The sequence below is a fragment of the Triticum aestivum genome, chromosome 5A (genome assembly GCF_018294505.1).
Source record: "Triticum aestivum cultivar Chinese Spring chromosome 5A, IWGSC CS RefSeq v2.1, whole genome shotgun sequence".
Lineage (NCBI taxonomy): Eukaryota > Viridiplantae > Streptophyta > Magnoliopsida > Poales > Poaceae > Triticum > Triticum aestivum.
The window spans coordinates 514,383,107-514,400,849 of record NC_057806.1 but is presented as its reverse complement, the minus strand read 5'-3'; positions in this window follow the sequence as shown (position 1 = coordinate 514,400,849).

The window sequence follows — 17,743 nt, the reverse complement described above, 5'->3', positions numbered from 1 at the left end:
GCCGGCTCAATCGAGTATGGGTACCGGGTCCCCTTCGGCGGAATTCACATCTTCATCGGCCGGATTGGCGAGTCAGGCCCTGAGCCGGACGTCCACACCAACCTCATCGAAACGGCTCAGCGCGCCAGGACCACCCGTGTTCAATCTGTCATGAAACATGCCTTCGTAGGATGCATCCACGACAGTGAATACTCCGAAGGATCGGTGGAAGGCGGGGAGACGGCCATCTGCTCTGATACTGCATCATCAACCGGCGAGACGGACTCGTTGTACCAACTGCAAGACTGCATGCTCGGGGGCTATTCTGATGGTAGCAGTATTCCGTACCCCCTTGAGCTGCCGAACTGGGCCGGAGTCTTCATGGCGGGGACGTAGCCCGGGCAGAACTCTAACGCATCGGCAGCAGCAGCTACCGGGTCGGCAGCAGCCGGGTCAGGAGACCCCGCGCGCCCCCCGGCTCAGATTCTAATGGACCTCATGGATCGGCTGACGACTCTGTTAACCGTTGTGGTAGAGCCGGCGGATAAAGCCCAGCACGACACAGAAGTGGCACGCGTGCGGGAGGAGATGGTGCAAGCTAAGGAAAATCTAGCCGCGGAGGAAACCCGGATGGCAGCAGAACGAGTAGCTCTGGATGCTCATGCTTAGCAACTTCAAGTAGAAACTTTCCGGCTCTCGGTGGATCTTAACGCATCAAACGAGGTCATGAGGAGGAGGCATCAGTCGTGTCTGCCTCTAACGCTGGATCCGAGGAACATGTTCCATACACCCGAGGCTGGGGGGAGCCACCCGCCGGAGGCAAACCGGGTCACAACACCCGGCGCACCAGTTCAGCCACGCGCCATGGAGCCGCCTTGTGTAAATACAGCTCCTCCTCGTTATGTGTCAACACCTCCGGGTCACTTCTCCAACCCCTTGAAAAACCTCATCACAGTGGCGGCTCATTTGGTGGCTCTCCCAATGGAAGGCGACTCGCCAGCAGCAATTGAAACCCGGAGGGTAAGAGAACTACTTCAGACACCTCTGGCCCAGCAGGATGCATACTCCTACAGTCGAGATAGGATTCATTCAACTCCTCGCCCAAGCCGGAGCCCGAGTTACAGTAGGCACATGGAGTCCGCAGAGATGTCAAGTAATGCTCAACGCCACAATCGGCCATATAGGCATGAGCCGGTGCAGGCTGGAGCCCTTAACTTGGCGGATCAAGAGAGGATTCATCAAGAGGCGGAGCGAGCGGCTCAAATAGCGGCAGAGCAGGCGGCTCATCAAACCTTTCCGGCTTATCCAGCAACCTCGGTTGAGGCAGGAGTGGCCACAAGAACCGGAGGCGTGCCTTGCTTGGTACCGGCCATACGCAATGAGCGGTTGCCAAAGGATTTCAAGGGGCCTCATAAGGTGCCTAATTACACGGCTGACCTACAGCCGGGGGCTTGGATTGAGAGTTATGAGATGTCTATGGAACTGTTGGAGGTTAGTGACGCTACAATGGCCAAGTATTTTACCATGATGTTGGACGGAACAGCTCGGACTTGGTTGAAGGGATTACCACCCAATTCTATCGGCTCATGGGCAGAGTTGAAAGCGCCGTTCATCCAGAACTTTAAGGACACGTGTAAGCAGCCAATGTCGATTGTGGACCTGACCAATTGCAAGCAAGAGGATGGTGAATCTACAACCCATTGGGTGCGCCGGGTCAAGGAGATAATACATTTATCTGATAAGATCGATGCCGGCTCAGCAGTTTTGATGTTGGAGAAAAATTGTCGTTTTGAACCTCTGAAGCAGAAGCTGGGGTGGCTTAAGCGTGACTGTAATGACATGGGGACATTGATGGCGGCTCTCGTCAAGTATGCTGATTCTGATACTACCAAGGACCCGGTGTCTGATGAAGAAAAGGCAACGAAGGGAAAGAAGAACAGCAACGGCAAGGGTCACCAGCATAACCCGGTGAATCAGGGAGGTAATAAATGTAAGGCTGATGAATTTGTTGCTAACACTAATGCATAGGATGGAAATCGACGGCGCAAGGGGAGACAACCCCCTCGGTCAGGCGGGTCAGGTCCCACTCTTGAGCAATTGTTGAATGAACCTTGTCCAAAGCACGACACTCGAGAGAAGCCAACCACTCATCTATGGAAAGATTGCACGATCATGAAGGCATTTAAAAATTCAAATGCATTTGATCGGGGTCACGGCCCAGGTGGCGGTTCAGGTGGAGGCGGCTTTCAGGGCCCGGGCGCCGGTTCAGGCGGAGGAGGTTTTCAAGGTCAAGGTTATCCTGGTCACCAAGGAGGATATAATCAGCAACCCGGCCAAGGAAATCAGCAGCAGCAATCCAGTTATCAGAGCAACCCGAAGCAGCTAAGTAGTGGGCAGTATCATGTATTTACCACCAATTTATGCAAGAGGGAGCAGAAACTTCACAAGAGGGCCGTCAATGCCGTCGAGCCAGCGATTCCACGTTATCTACGTTGGTCAGAGCAGCCTATTGCATGGAGCAGAGAGGATCACCCGCCCCGGGTTGATAACTCGGGTCACTTGGCTTTGGTAGTGGCACCTCAGGTTGGTGGATACAAGTTTACTAAGGTACTCATGGATGGAGGCAGCAGCATCAACATCCTCTACTATGAGACGTTCTGCCGGATGGGATTGACTGACAAAAATCTTAAACAATCCAAGACTGTTTTTCACGATGTGGTGCCTGGTAAGTCGGCAAACCCAGTTGGTAAGATTGAGCTGGAAGTTTCCTTTGGGGATGAGTATGACTCTGGAGCAGAAAAAATAACCTTTGAGGTGGTTAAGATCAAGAGCCCATATCATGCTCTGTTTGGGCGGCCGGCTTATGCCAAGTTCATGGCTCGGCCGTGTTACATATATTTGCAGCTCAAGATGCCGGGTCATAAAGGCACCATTACAGTACATGGGAGCCGGAAGATAGCCTTGGAATGTGAAGAAGGTGATGCTGCCTATGCTGAATCTATTTGTGCAACAGAGGAGTTAAAATTTTACAAGGATCATGTTGACCCGGCAGATATGACGTCACTAAAGAAACCAACAACAGAGCATGAGCCGGAGTTGAAATTCAAATCAGCTGATGACACTAAGATGGTTGACTATGTACCTGGCGACTCATCCAAGCAGTTCATTATCAGCGCAAACTTGGATCCGAAATAGGAAAGCGCGCTCATCGAGTTCATCTGTGAGAACCGGGACATTTTTGCATGGAAACCTTCACACATGCCGGGTGTCCCGAGGGAACTCGCTGAGCATACTCTTCATATCGATCCAAAGTTCAAACCTGTCAGACAGTTTCTCCGACGGTTCAATGAATAAAGGCGCAAGGCCATTGGAGAAGAGGTGGCCCGGCTCTTGGCAGCCGAGTTCATTGTGGAGGTCTTTCACCCCGAATGGTTAGCTAACCCGGTGCTTGTACTCAAAAAGAATGGCACCTGGTGTATGTGTGTGGATTACACCGATCTGAACAAGGCTTGTCCGGCTGATCCTTTTGCTCCACCCCGTATTGATCAAATCATTGGTGCTACGGCGGGTTGCGCACGGTTGAGTTTCTTGGATGCTTATTCCAGTTATCATCAGATTAAGATGGCAGTCAAGGATCAAGAGAAGACAACTTTTATAACTCCTTTTGGAGCTTTCTGCTATGTGTCTATGCCTTTTGGGCTTAAGAGTGCCCAGGCGACTTACCAACAGTGTGTGTAGAATTGTCTTCACAATCAAATTGGGCGCAATGTTCATGCTTATGTGGATGATATAGTGGTGAAATCCAGGGAAGAGGAAACCTTGGTCACAGACCTGAAAGAGACTTTTGATAATCTCCGGGTTTACAAAATGATGCTTAACTCGGCCAAGTGTGTTTTCGGAGTGCAAGCCGGCAAGGTTTTGGGTTTTTTGGTGTCTAATCGAGGCATTGAAGCTAACCCGGAGAAAATCAAGGCAATTACATCCTTAGCCAAACCAACATGCATCAATGATGTTCAGCGGCTGGCGGGTCGTGTGGCTGCTTTGAGCCAGTTCATAAGCCGGTTAGGGGAAAAGGCTATGCCTCTGTATCAGTTGATGAATAAAACAGATGTTTTTATTTGGAGCGATGTTGCAAACGCTGCTTTTGAGGATCTGAAGACACAGCTGGCTGAGCCGCCGGTCCTAGCTGCTCCAATTGAGAAGGAGCCGCTGTTGTTATACGTGGCTACCAACTCACGAGCTGTTAGTGTGGCTATTGTGGTAGAGCGCAAGGAGGCTGGCAAAGAGCATCTGGTTCAACGGCCGGTTTATTATGTCAGTGAAGTGCTAATTGAGTCTAAGCAACTATATCCACATTGGCAGAAGCTTGTTTATGGGGTGTTCATGGCGAGCCGGAAGCTTAAGCATTACTTTCAGGGACATCCAATCACTGTGGTTAGTTCTGCTCCTTTGGGTGACATTATTCAAAACAGAGAAGCCACTGGGCGAGTCGCCAAGTGGGCAATTGAGCTTGGGTCTCATGGGTTGAAGTATGTTCCGGGTACTACAATTAAGTCTCAAGCCCTGGTTGACTTCATCAATGACTGGACAGAGATGCAGATGCCAGAAGAGAAGCCAGACAACACGTATTGGACTATTCATTTTGATGGGTCCAGGCAGTTGGAAGGCTCGGGGGTTGTAGTCATGCTAACTTCCCCACGAGGTGACAAATTTTGTTATGTGTTACGGTTAATGTTTCCTTACACTAACAACGCAACAGAGTATGAATCCTTGCTCCATGGTCTTCGAGTGGCAAAAGAGATGAGCTTGAGCCGGGTCCGATGTCTTGGTAACTCGGATCTAGTGACTCAACAGGTATCTGGCAAGTGGGATTCCAAGGACCCTCTCATGGCGGCTTATCGCCGAGAGGTTGATGCCATTGCAGGATATTTTAAAGGTTATCAGGTGGAACACATTGACCATCGAAAGAATGAAGCGGCTGATGCTTTAAGCCGACTGGGGTCTCAGCGTAAGCCGGTGCCACCTAACACCTTTTTGGATGTTTTGCATAACCCCTCTGTCAAGTTGCCCACAGAAGAAGATTTAACTATTCCTGACCCGGAGGCGCAGTTGGTAGCGGCTCTTCATGCCATCCCAGATTGGACGTTGCCATTCTTGGCTTACATGACCCGGGGAGAGTTGCCAGCGGATGAGACCCTGCCTCGACAGATAACCCGGCGATCTAAGTCTATGACGATTTCAGATGGAGAGTTGTATCATCGCAGTGTTTCCTGAGCGTTTCAGCGGTGTGTTTCCCCCGAAGAAGGTCAGGAAATCCTTCGTGAGATCCATGAAGGCGATTGTGGTCATCACGCCGGGTCAAAATCTTTAGTGGCCAAGGCGTTTCATCATGGTTTTTACTGGTTGACAGGTCACGCTGATGCAGAAGATCTGGTCAGTAGATGTGATGGATGTCAGAAATTTGCACGACGAGCGCATGTGCCGGCTCAAGAGCTTCGGATGATTCCAATCACTTGGCCGTTTGCGGTCTGGGGACTTGACATGGTGGGACCTTTCAAAAGGTCTAAGGATAAAAAGACACATCTCCTGGTGGCAGTTGATAAATTCACCAAGTGGGTTGAGGCGGATCCTGTGAGTAAATGTGACGCAGCCACGGCGGTTCAGTTCATGAAAAAAATGATTTTCCGTTTCGGTTTTCCACACAACATTATCACTGACAATGGCACTAATCTGTCCCAAGGAGCTATGGAAGAATTTTGTCAACGAGAACACATCCGGCTCGATGTTTCTTCTGTAGCTCACCCTCAATCCAGTGGTCAAGCTGAGAGAGCCAATCAGGAAATTTTGAAAGGGATCAAACCCCGGCTTATGGTTCCTTTACAATGAACACGGGGTTGTTGGGTAGAGGAATTACCTTCAGTGCTATGGAGTATCAATACTACACCCAATAGGTCTACGGGTTACACACCTTTCTTCATGGTTTATGGAGCGGAAGCAGTGTTACCTAGTGACATCTGTCATGACTCGCCCCGTGTGGCAGCTTATGTTCAGGCTAACAATGAAAAAGCCAGACAGGACACACTTGACTTGTTGGATGAAGAAAGAGACTTAGCAGCTGCCCGGTCAGCAATTTATCAACAGGACCTGCATCATTATCACAGCCGCCGGGTTAAATCCAGGACTTTTCAGGAAGGCGACTTGGTGCTCCGGCTCATCCAGGATCTTTCAGATGCACACAAGTTATCCCCACCTTGGGAAGAACCCTTTGTGGTCAGTAAAAATTTAAACAACGGGTCATATTACCTCATTGACGTTCGAGAGCATGCAGACTCACGTAAGTCGGAAGAGGAGACCCGCCGGCCATGGAACATTGCTCAACTTCGGCCATATTACACCTGAGCCACCGGCTCTCATCATGTACATACGTTCACGTTGTATATACTATGATAAGCAATAAAGTAAGACCGTCGGTCTCTTTTCTTTTCAAAGACTATGCATTTTTATTATTTCTTATTTATAAAAGACTATTAAGGAGCTGATCATATTTGAATCAAGTTTAACCTTTTTGGTCCAGCTCATGATCGTATCCGAATCTAGCTACAAATCTCATGGTCACTTGGGGGCTTCCTGTTAAAACATAGGTCGTATTCGAACCAAAGAGAACATAGCTGTCGTAACCATTTTGATCGGCTCAAGGCCAAAACTCACTGGGGGCTTCTTGATCGTATCCGAATCATAGCTTAACCCCTTTGAGTCCGACTTGGATCGTATTCGAATCAAGGTCGTTAAAAACCTCTCAAGGTCATTTGGGGGCTTCCTGTTCAAACATAGGTCGTATTCGAACCAAAGAGAACATAGTTGTCGGGACCCTCTTGATCAGCGCAACGCCAAAGCCACTGGGGGCTATATGGTCGTATTCGAACCTTAGCTTAACCCCTTTGGTCCGGTTTATTGGTTGTATTCAAATCAGAAAACCCCCAACCTTTTGAATAGAAGATTAAAATTATGCTTGTCATCTGTCGCTTGCCTTTTAGTTTGTTGTCGTTTCAATATCACAAATAAATTAGCATGGTCTTCTTCACCGGCTCAATTATTGGACAACACAACCGCCCGGGTCATTCAAGCCGGTGGTTCAAGGATCAAAAGGTATGAGCTACTAAGGTATAATGATCGTTGAGTATTCAAGAAGCATTAACTTTTCATAAACATTGAGTTATCAAATTCAATCACCCGGATTATTTAATTGGGCGATCTAAGGATCAAAAGGGACAAGGTATGGTTATTACTTATACACGCTTACCTGATGTGTTAACTAAAAGGTTGTATTAGCCCATATCCTTTATTTATATTTGTCTCTGCTCTTATCGAGGTAAATATATTGGCTCTACATTAGGTGTTTAAACCCGTTTGGTTCGAAACTGCCGTGCCAGTCTTTTCCTTGTATTTACAGGAACGGAGTTCAAACATTGCAGAGACAAGAATTAAACGATGCATAAGCAAGCATTAAACATTGGCAGCTGGAAACACAGATATAAGTATTTTATGCGCGATGGCATAAGCAAATATGTGGTGTTTTAACAACTAAAGTTATTACAAGGCTTTATAAGCCCATGAAGATGATCATTGTCCCGCCCTCGCTGGTTCACCATCTTGAGTCTGCTGGAAGTTGGGCTTTGACCAATCAAAGCCGTTCACGGCGACAAATTCGGCTTCATCATCAATCAGGCCGACCGGGTCAACCTCCGAGGTAAATGTATTTTCTCTCACTGGTGGGATCAAGTCTGTTACTTTATATGAGGGAGGGGCCATCTTCTTATTCTCACTATCAAAACCCGGCTGGTACTTGTCCACATTGGTGTCATATCCAAGACTAGTTGCCTGAGGCCGGACTTCACGGACGCAGGCTATGAAGTCATCCTGATCAAAAGGAGACCCGTCCTCCTTCACGGTAGGATAGCCCCTTGCTACGTCCACCGGGTCTAGGTCCGGCACCCAAGCCTTGGAGCGGCTTAGGGCAGTCAAAGCTCCGGCTCATGCGTAGGAGCGTTTTACTTCTTGGAACCTGGCAGGAAGGATGGACAGCTTCTTCAGGACGTCGCTGAGCCGGTTGGGTCCTTGATTAGCAGGAGAGATGGCAGCCAGAGCCCGTTGTGCGCCAATATACAATTGTTCAACCAAAGTGTATACTGCCTTCAGCTTAATCAACGGGTCTTGGCTCAGATTCTTACTTCACAGACCTGCATAAATTTTTTACAGAGTCAGTTGGTGGATTATACTCCGGTTTGGCAAAAAATATACAAAAGCTCAAATCAGGCAGCTTACCAAAGGTAGCAGCGACCATCTGAGACACCCGGCCCTTTAACCCGTTCAGCTCTGTTGAAATTTCTGTCAGAGCTGTTTCAACTGTCTCAGCTCGTCCGGTCAGAAGTGTTTTCTCATTTTCCCAAGTCTTCTCCTTGGCAGCAAAGCTGGTCTTCAAATTTTCCGTTGTAGAAAGGCTTATTTGCAGTTTGGAGGTGGAAGACTTGATTTCTGACTCCTGACTCGCTAGCCGGGTCTTTGCGTCAATCAATTGAGAGTTCAGTTCAGACAAGGCATTTTGTGAAACGTTCAGATAAGTCAAGACTCGTTTTCAAATTCAAAAATCCAAATTCAAGATTCAAGTCTCAAGTACTTTACGACTAAACCACTTGACACTTGGGGGCTAATGTATGCCAAATCAAATTTTTATGACTCTACAAACATATTTAAAGTCCCAAGTCCCTTACAAAGTAACAGCACTTGGCACTTGGGGGCTAATGTATGCCGTTCAGCGAGTTTATCAAGGTTAAGCCGGAGTGTTAAGTACTTTGAAGACGGTTTTAAATTCTAAAGTACCGATTCATTAATGATCAAAATGAACCGGTCCATGGGGACTATAGGTGAAGTTTTGTTCTATCAATATTAGGCAAAGATTCAGAGGTAAAAGTCTCGGCCTATATTTTAAGTCTACAGGTTATTCCGTTTCTCTCATAATCTGAAGACTTGGGGGCTGAAGGAATACTAGTAAACCGGAAACAACGTACCTCATACTTCAACTGAAGCTTCTTGACCATCTCGATCTCAGACTCGCGGCTGGAGTGTACATGACTGAGATAGCCGGATAAAATGTCACTGACATTGAGACGGTCATAGTTGGTAACGTCAAAACGAACCTTCTGCCTCTCCAATGCCTCTTGCTTTGCTGTGCACCAAGCCAACACCATTGGGTTCCCTGGCTCAACAAAGCGGCTCCCAGTAATTTGAACATCTTGAGCAGGTGGACCGGCGGGTCGGTTGGTCTTGACGGTCCAGCTGTAGAAGGATTCTTAGTGGCTTCGTCAAAAGACAGCTCTAGAGGATTTGGTTCATTGACAATAAGCGGGGTCTTCTGGAGCGTCAGTTAATGGAGAAGACGGCCTAGCCGGGTCAGATGCCAGCACTGGCGGGTCTTCCGTCGGTTTTTCTGCCTTCGCCTTCTTGGATTTAGCCTGGCCGCTAAGGAAAACTATTGCAGGATTGTCAGCATAAAGATACAATTGGGCAACCCGGAAGAAAGGAGGATTTATGATTACCCAGGAGCAGTCTTGAAAGCCGGGAATTGTGTTTGTGAAGAGTCGCCTGAGGAACGAGACACCTCCTGAAAGGATAAAAGAAAAGAGTTAAAAGAAATACAAGGAGCAGGATTCATTAAAACGAGTTAAAGATAGCAATAAGTAAGCCTCGTTCGGGCGTTTCTGAGGGGTCTATTGAAGGACGACATCTGGTTCATCTTCAATCCCAACTTCACGGCGGCTTTCATGTTATTGCTTTTTCAAATGAAAGTTGGGATCCAAGTGAGCTAAAGGGTTAGAAAACCTTACTTTACGGATCACTCGTCGAACTTTGGGTCTTGGTAAGGGCTCTGAGTCGGAGGAAATAATAGTTACCTCAGCTTCCCCGGCCTGACTGGCCCCAGTGTCATCCTGGTAAGGATCAGTGTCAATAAGATTGTTAAAAAATTGGCCAAGGGAATCAAGAGCTACCTCCGAGTCAGATGTGTCATCAAGTTTCATCAAATCTTCAGCAGTGGTCTTCTTTTTCTTCTTCGATCTCCGGGTCGTTTTCTTAGCGTTCATGGCGGCGAGTTTCGCCTTCTTGGCAGCTTCGTGATCATATTTCACTTTCCAAAAGTCAGAATTGGCCTACAAAGACAAGAGGAAGGATCAGTGATAAACAATACGGCTGGACAAAATACAAAGGAAAAAAGATCAGAATATCCTTACTTCTGGTACCGGGTTAAGTTTACAGAAGGGATTTAACCCAACAATACTGCAATCTTCATACTTCCCATTCACCAAAAGGTTTGACATTGAGACAATGTCTTCCTCGGTTAGTTGAACCGGGGTATGACGGAGAGAGTCGTCCGGGCCTCCACCATATTCATACATCAATTTTGAACGACGGCTTAATGGAATAACCCGCCATGAGATCCAGCAGCGGGTCAGATCAACTCCGGTTAAACCGTTCCCCAACAAAGCGTTGATTGTTCTGATAGATGGAAGCAGCTTCTTGCGTTCAGCAACGGTAAGTTTATCTGGCAGTGCGAACTTGGAGTCAAGACGATCGGGGCGGTAACCCGGCAGTGGCTTCTCGTTGGCTGGTGAGATGTCCTGACAGTAAAACCAAGTTTGGTTCCAGTCCTTTGGGTGACTTGGTAAAACTATGAGGGGGAAGACAGCACCCTGCCGGCGCTGAATTGAGATGCCTCCAAGCTCTAATCTAAGGCCGTTGGTGCACTAGTTCTGCCGGTTCAGATAGAAGTATTCTCTAAATAGTTCCACAGTCGGCTCTTCCTGAAGATATACCTCACAGAGCACTTGGAAGTTTCAAATATTGGATATGGAATTGGGCCCAATGTCCTGAGGATGGAGTTTGAAAAAGTGAAGAACTTCTCTGAAAAACTTTGAACCGGGCGGTGAGAAGCCACGGTTCATGTGGTCAGTAAAGACAATCACTTCGCCATCTTTTGGATTGGGTCGTTCTTCTTCCGGGTCAGGAGCACGATAAGACGTGATGCTTTTTGAGGGCAGAAACCCAATGAGGAAGAACTCTTTTAAACAATCCTCAGTTATGGTTGAGGGGACCCAATTACATATGGTGGTTGTCTTTGACGACATGATGTGCAAGGAACTGAAAAAGAAATAACAAACATGGCGGTTCAGTTCACGGTCAGGTTAACATTTAAAGGTTGGAGATGTAAAACAAGTAATAGTGGCTTAACTAAGGGCTAATGACATATAAGGAAAAGAAAGCCGGAGAGGTAAGCCGCCATGACTACAGATTTTCTCAGAAAGCAGATTCACCTAAGTATTGGCATAAACAAGTTTTACCAAGCTGTCCTTATTATTTTGGATCAAATGGCCGTTCTGAAAAGAAAAAATATTCTAGACCTAAAAACCTAGTACAGATGGGTTCGTCAGCTATAACGAAGCATCTCCAAAATGGACGCAAAACAACTACCGCGCGAGTTATATCTCCTCTTTGGATCAAGAGAGGCTGCGGAGGAAGAACTACTAGAAAGGTTCATGAAGAACGGTGAAGAACACCGATGAACTCGCAAGCCCTAATGCAGATCTAAAAGGTTTGGGAAAGCAAGACTTACGGATGCGGATTCATTGCGGAGGGTCTTCACCGTTTATCTGGACAGTTCAGGGTGATGCAGCGGCCAAGCTCGAGGACGACGATGAGTGTTGCAGCGGTGGCGGAGCTCGAGCAGCACCGGAGATTGTGAGACGAAGAAGATGAAGAAGAGGGGAGAATGAGAAAAACCGGCCGCGTGCCTATTTATAAGGGCAGGTGCGAACAGACGGGCACGAAAATCAAGGGAGAACCAAATAATGGTTATCCAGCTATATAGACGCCTCGATTCTCGGGAAGCATTAAAGATAAAAGGTTCATTGGAAGATGACGTCATGAAAGTTTTTTGTGTTTTCAAAAGATGACGTCAGGGCGGGTTACAGAGTTTTTCAGACAGAAGATGGATTTCATCTAAGTATTGAAGATTGACAAAGAACAAAGTTCAAAGTCAACCTGGGGCCTAATGTTGGGGATATTACTATCAGTATGACCCACCCAGGAGGGGCCGGGTCAGCCCTAATGGCGGGTTACATAAGAAGCCCAATATACATTCAAGATGATAGTTTATTAAACATATAGAAGGCCCAATATTGTAAACTGCCGTATGTAAGGAAAGACTTGTAAGGAAAGGCATGTAAAGGAAGTCACCGAGCCGGACATGATTATGAGCCGGCCGGGACTCTGTAGGCCACCAGGCGTCAACCCATGTATATAAGGGGACGACCCGGTGGCGGCTTAGGGCAAAAAACAACCAAATCGATAACCAAGCCGGCGAGTTGAGCCCCTCGGAGATTGAAATTTTAGCAATATCAATCCCAACTAGACGTAGGCTTTTACCTTCATCGTAAGGGGCCGAACTAGTATAAAAACTCTCTCGTGTGTCCTTTGTCCCGATTAACCCCTTTAAGCTTCCTAGTGCGATGGCCCTACGACTAAGTCCTTGCTCTAGGACATCTGCCGTGTCAACTCCATGACATAAAGTGTTCCTCCGGTATTCGGGAGTTGCATGATCTCATAGTCATAGGAACATGTATAGTTATGGAGAAAGCAATAGCAACAAACTAAACGATCATCGTGCTAAGCTAATGGATGGGTCAAGTCAATCACATCATTCTCTAATGATGTGATCCCGTTAATCAAATGACAGCTCATGTCTATGGTTAGGAAACATAACCATCATCGATTCAACGAGCTAGTCAAGTAGAGGCAAACTAGGGACACTTTGTTTTGTTTATGTATTCACACATGTACTAAGTTTCCGGTTAATACAATTATAGCATGAATAATAAACATTTGTCATGAAATAAGGAAATAAATAATAACTTTATTATTGCCTCTAGGGCATATTTTCTCCAGTCTCCCACTTGCACTAGATCATTAATCTAGTTCACATCGCCATGTGATTTAACACCAATAGTTCACATCACCATGTGATTAACACCCATAGTTCACATCGTCATGTGACCAACACCCAAACGGTTTACTAGAGTCAATAATCTAGTTCACATCGCTATGTGATTAACACCCAAAGAGTACTAAGGTGTGATCATGTGTTTCTTGTGAGAGAAGTATAGTCAACGGGTCTGCCACATTCAGAGCCGTATGTATTTTTCAAATTTTCTATGTCTACAATGCTATGCATGGAGCTACTCTAGCTAATCGCTCCCACTTTCAATATGTATCTAGATCGATACTTAGAGTCATCTAGATCAGTGTCAATGCTTGCATCGACGTAACTCTTTACGACAAACTCTTTGTCACCTCCATAACCGAGAAACATTTCCTTATTCCACTAAGGATATTTTTGACCACTGTCCAGTGATCCACTCCTGGATCACTATTGTACCCTCTTGCCAAACTTATGGTGAGGTACACAATAGGTCTGGTACAGATCATAGCATACTTTATAGAACCTATGATTGAGGCATAGGGAATGACTTTTCATTCTCTTTCTATTTTCTGCCGTGGTCGGGTTTTGAGTCTTTACTCAACTACACACCTTGCAACACAGGCAAGAACTCCTTCTTTGACTTTTCCATTTTGAACTACTTCAAAATCTTGTCAAGGTATGTACTCATTGAAAATATATCAAGCATCTTGATCTATATCTATAGATCTTGATGCTCAATATGTAAGTAGCTTCATCGAGGTCTTTCTTTGAAAAACTTTTTCAAACACTCCTTTATGCTTTCCAGAAAATTCTACATTATTTTCGATCAATCAATATTTCATTCACATATACTTATCAGAAATGTTGTAGTGCTCCCACTCACTTTCTTGTAAATACAGGCTTCACCGCAAGTCTATATAAAACCATATGCTTTGATCACTTTATCAAAGCATATATTCCAACTCCGAGATGCTTGCACCACTCCATAGATGGATCACTGGAGCTTGCTCACTTTGTTAGCACTTTAGGATCGACAAAACCTTCTGGTTGCATCATATACAACTCTTCTTTAAGAAATCCATTAAGGAATGTTGTTTTGACACCCATTTGTCAGATTTCGTAAAATGCGGCAACTGCTAACATGATTCGGACAGACTTTTAAGTATCGATATGAGTGAGAATATCTCATCGTAGTCAACACCTTGAATTTGTCGAAAACATTTTGCGACAATTCAAGCTTTGTAGATAGTAACACTACTATCAGCGCCCGTCTTCTTCTTGAAGATCCATTTATTCTTAATGACTCATCGATGATCGAGCAAGTCAACCAAAGTCCATACTTTGTTCCCATACATGGATCCCATCTTAGATTTCATGGCCTCAAGCCATTTCGTGGAATCTGGGCTCATCATCGCTTCCTCATAGTTCGTAGTATCGTCGTGGTCTAGTAACATGACTTCCAGAAAGGATTACCGTACCACTCTGGTGTGGACCATACTCTGGTTGTCCTACGAGGTTCGGTAGTAACTTGATCTGAAGTTTCATCATTAGCTTCCTCACTAATTGGTGTAGGAATCACTGGAACTAATCTTTGTGATGAACTACTTTCCAATTCGGGAGAAGGTACAATTACCTCATCAAGTTCTACTTTCCTCCTACTCACTTCTTTCGAGAGAAACTCCTTCTCTAGAAAGGATCCATTCTTAGCAAAGAATATCTTGCCTTCGGATCTATGATAGAAGGTGTACCCAACAATTACTTTTGGGTATCCTATGAAGACACACTTCTCCGATTTGAGTTTGAGCTTATCAGGATGAAAAAAAATCACATAAGCATCACAATCCCAAACTTTAAGAAACGACATCTTAGGTTTCTTGCTAAACCATAGTTCATATGGTGTCATCTCAACGGATTTAGATGGTGCCCTATTTAACGTGAATGCAGCTGTCTCTAATGCATAACCCCAAAACGATAGTGAAAAATCGGTAAGAGACATCATAGATCGCACCATATCTAATAAAGTACGGTTATGACGTTCGGACACACCATTATGCTGTGGTGCTCCAGGTGGCGTCAGTTGCGAAACTATTTCACATTGTTTCACAAACTCGTAACTCAAATATTCTCCTCCACGATTTGATCGCGGAAACTTTATTTTCTTATTACGATGATTTTCCACTTCACTCTGAAATTCTTTGAACTTTTCAAATGTTTCAGACTTATGTTCCATCAAGTAGATATACCCATATCTTCTCAAATCATCTATGAAGGCCATAAAATAATGATATCCGCCACGAGCTTCAATGTTCATTGGACCACATACATCAGTATGTATGATTTCCAATAACTCTGTTGCTCGCTCCATTGTTCCGGAGAACGGATTTTAGTCATCTTGCCCATGAGGCATGGTTCACAAGTACCAAGTGATTCATAATCAAGTGATTCCAGAAGTCCATCAGAATGGAGTTTCTTCATGCGCTTTACACCAATATGACATAAATGGCAGTGCCACAAATAAGTTGCACTATCATTATCAACTCTGCATCTTTTGGCTTCAATACTATGAATATGTGTATCACTACGATCGAGATTCAATAAACCATTCACCTTGGGTGTATGACCTCAGAAGGCTTTATTCATGTAAACATAGTAACAATTATTCTTTGACTTAAATAAATAACTGTATTGCAATAAACATGATCCAATCATATTATGCTCAACGCAAACACCAAATAACATTTATTTTAGGTTCAACACTAATCCCGAAGGTAAAGGCAGTGTGCGATGGTGATCTTATCAACCTTGGAATCACTTCCAACTCATATCATCACATCGCCCTTAACTAGTCTCTGTTTATTTTGCAACTCCCGTTTCGAGTTACTAATCTTAGCAACTGAACCAGTATCAAATACTAAGGGCTTGCTATAAACACTAGTAAAGTACACATCAATAACATGTATATCAAATATACCTTTGTTCACTTTGCCATCCTTCTTATCCGCCAAGTATCTAGGGCAGTTCCACTTTCAGTGACCATTTCCTTTGCAGTAGAAGCACTCAGTTTCAGGCTTGGGTCTAGCCTTGCGCTTCTTCATGGGAGTGGCAACTTGCTTGTCATTCTTCTTGAAGTTCCCTTTCTTTCCCTTGCCCTTTTACTTGAAACTAGTGGTCTTGTCAACCATCAACACTTGATGCTTTTTCTTGATTTCTACCTTCGCTGATTCCAGCATCGCGAAGAGCTCGGGAATCGTTTTTGTCATCCCTTACATATTATAGTTCATCACGAAGTTTCAGTATCTTGGCGATAGTGACTAGAGAACTTTGTCAATCACTATCTGCTACCTATTGAGCACTGCGTTGGTTTTTCCTTCAAGAGGAAAGGGTGATGTAGCAAAGTAGCGTAAGTATTTCCCTCAGTTTTTGAGAACCAAGGTATCAATCCAGTAGGAGACTACACGCAAGTCCCTCGTATCTACACAAACAAATAAGAACCTCGCAACCAACATGATAAAGGGGTTGTCAATCCCTTCATAGTCACTTACGAGAGTGAGATCTGATAGAGCTAATAATAATAAGATAAATATTTTTGGTATTTTTATGATATAGATTGAAAGTAAAGATTCAAAATAAAATAGACTGGAAACTTATATGATGAAAGATAGACCCGAACTTCACTCAGAACCCTTCCGATGTCCAAACATAGTCGTCCAATATATTGATCTTTAAGTCTCGACCATTTCGAGACTCCTCGTCATGTCCGTGATCAAATCCGGGACTCCGAACTACCTTCGGTACATCAAAACACATACACTCATAATATCGATCGTCACCGAACGTCAAGTGTGCGGACCCTATGGGTTCGAGAACTATGTAGACATGACCGAGACATGTCTCCGGTCAATAACCAATAGCAGAACCTGGATTCTCATATTGGCTCCTACATATTCTACGAAGATCTTTATCGGTCAAACCGCATAAAAACATATGTTGTTCCCTTTTGACATCGATATGTTACTTGCCCGAGATTCGATCGTCGGTACCATCATACCTAGTTCAATCTTGTTACCGGCAAGTCTCTTTACTCATTCCGTAATGCATCATCCTGCAACTAACTCATTAGTCACATTGCTTGCAAGGCTTATAGTGGTGTGCATTACCGAGAGGGCCCAGAGATACCTCTCCGAAACTTGGAGTGACAAATCCTAATCTCGATCTATGCCAACCCAACAAACACCTTCAGACACACCTGTAGAGCATCTTTATAATCACCCAGTTACGTTGTGACGTTTGATAGCACACAAGGTGTTCCTCCGGTATCCGGAAATTGCATAATCTCATAGTCAGAGGAACATGTATAAGTCATGAAGAAAGCAATACCAATAAACTAAACGATCATAGTGCTAAGCTAATGGATGGGTCTTGTCCATCACATCATTCTCTAATGATGTGATCCCGATCATAAAATGACAACACATGTCTATGGCTAGGAAACCTAACCATCTTTGATCAATGAGATAGTCAAGTAGAGGCATACTAGGGACACTCTGTTTGTCTATGTATTCACACATGTACTAAGTTTCCAGTTAATATAATTCTAGCATGAATAATAAACATTTACCATGATATAAGTAAATATAAATAACAACTTTATTATTGCCTCTAGGGCATATTTCCTTCAGTCTCCCACTTGCAGTAGAGTCAATAATCTAGTTCACATCGTCGTGTGATTTCACACCA